This window comes from Falco rusticolus, chromosome 8 (genome assembly GCF_015220075.1).
Source record: "Falco rusticolus isolate bFalRus1 chromosome 8, bFalRus1.pri, whole genome shotgun sequence".
NCBI lineage: Eukaryota > Metazoa > Chordata > Aves > Falconiformes > Falconidae > Falco > Falco rusticolus.
In genome coordinates, this window is record NC_051194.1 from 51825908 (window position 1) to 51828501 (window position 2594).

Genomic DNA, 2594 nt, shown 5'->3' on the forward strand with positions numbered 1-2594 from the left:
ATCACACTGTCAAGGGGACCGCTGGCTACTGAATAACTTGGGCTGTGAAGGAAGACTGCCCCTTCAGCTCTCGGTCAACACGGGGCTGGATTTTCAACAGCACGAGCGCAGCCCACACTATATCCCAGGATGGCAGGACCTGGGGACAGAGCATTTAAGCACCCAAGAAACCTGCATGGAATGATTTCAAACCATCAGCCATCCCTCTTTGTTGTAAGAGTAAACCCATACTGCTAAAATGCTCCAAGGCTCATATTAAAACATTTTAGATTCTTCTGTTCCACAGATCTCAGTGTTTTGCCTGAAGTGCCCTTGTCACTGGCTAGCTGTTGTTTCTGCAATCGAGCAACTGAAAGCATTTAACCTTAATCTAGCATTAGTTTTGGGGCTTCATTTGTTTGGTTTTTCTTTATCAATAGATAGAAGTTCCAGTTTTGGATTGATCAACCCCCTCACAAAGACAAGTGACCAACAGCACAGGCTCTATATAAATGCCCAGTTGCACAGCTACTTTTTACAAGGCTCAGGATCTAAACTTCTACTGTAAAAAGATCAAAGTCCCAATTAAAGGCCTGTCCTACTTTTTGGGCAAGAACAACTCTGTGCAAAGTGGTTACAGTGTTTCCCAGTTATACCTGTAGGCTTTATTATTACTAAGGTGTGAGACTGTACACAAATGCCCAGACCTCCTTTGTGGAAAACCATGCACAAGCAAACCAGCCGTATCTGCCTGAATGGACAAGCAACTTGGAAGCAGTGACGCCGGCTTACACTGAGTGCAGTCTAGCACCGCCGTTTATTTTCATTGGTCATATTTAGCACTCGAGATGAATACACTTATCAATGTTTTAGCAGCAGCCCTTTGGGATATGCAGCTTAATGTTTTGAAGACAAGGAGTCTAACAGTTCAAACCAGAACCCGGAGTACTTACTTCCTTACCTGCTTAAAAGAGGTGCTGGCAGGTTAAGTGCATGGTCTATCCAGTACTGAAAAGCTTAAAACTTGCTTCCTTTTCTCCACCCAGTATTTCTGGGTCACACTGAGCTCTCAGTGCTCTTTTTTTTTTTCCTTCAGAGGAGTTTCATTCAGCAAAAACAATTGAAAGAGAATAAAGTAGAAGCTGTAGTTAATTTGATACTGAAATCAACATTCCCAATGCTGGAGCAGGAAGAGAGGCAAAGACATGCTGCTTCATCATTACAGCCCCAATGGGCTGCCTTGTGAGATGGAAGCTGGCCTGCAGTGGACACTGGCTCCCAATTATAAACCACTAAAATGCACTATGTGAGAAGAGGTGAATCTCATTCCCTTGTTATCAAAATAGTAAGCAAAAGGGAGGAGAAAAGTGCCCATGCAAAAACAACTTATCTTCATTTTGATCCCATAGACTTACTGAGCAACTGATGTTCATATAAATTTTCTGATTAGGGTAAATTATATAGGACAGTTTCTGAGCAGCACATACATAATTTATCTGATACTTCTGAGGAAGCGACTACATTAACAGTTCAGAGGAAGCTGAACTCTTGTCTGTAAGGATTTCTGTTTGAAAATGCATTTACAATGAAAAACTAAAGGCACTAAATAGCCAAGTCTTCCATCACATTATGAATAGTTTTTAATACCTTTGCTGCCTGCTTAAACATTTCAGCTTAAATTAATCTTACTTGTCTAGCACAAAGCAGATGATCTGGACAGGTCTCAGTATTCCCAGGCAATCCAGAGCTCTGCATAGTAAATCATCACTGACTGCAGACAGTGCAACAGAAGGATCCATACATAGCACCTGGGACAAGAGATGGTTGCAATATGGTAGCACAGCCCCAGTATGCGGTTTCAGGGTACTCCTTGACCAGCCTCTCAATTTTAGCAGTTAAACTCACTGCAACCGTAGTAAGGCGGGGAAAAAAAAAAGAAAAAAAGCAGTTCATGTTCTTGATACCTGTCAACCTGAATTAATAACCACATTACCAATGTTATTAGGGATTCAGTATATCCACTTACACTAACAGGTAAGCCAGCCACAGGCCATTAAATACCAAGAGCTGCTTAATAACCTGTATTCCACAAAAAAAGCCAGCTACACTGGCTGCAGAGTTACCAAATGTTATCCAACTATAGACACTGCTATTTTGTTTAAGTATTCTACACCTAGGGAAAATAAAAGCTTCATCACATTTATTAAACAGTGATAAGCATAGTCAAATAAAAATTGTTTTCCACCATAAAGCTTCAAGAGCTGTAATGTCTCAATCATTTCATGCTACTTCAGTGCATCCGTATCTCCTACAGAGAATAGCAGCATTGACAAATTTCTACTACTGATAAAAAACATTTGTCTCTTCAGCTTCATTATGAGATAGAAGTATTAACTTTGCCTTGAGCTTTTTTTTATTCAGAAAAAAAAAGTTGCCACAATCACCACAGAAATAATTTAGAAGCTAACTCACATTAGTTCAAAACATGCATTTGAATCTTGTCAGTCAGTGCAGCAAAACCAAAATGTTTGAAAAATCATTAAAAAAAAAAAGGCTCTCAGGAGAACTACAGCACAAACTCAGTAACACACTTCAGCTGTTCAATGCATCTTTGA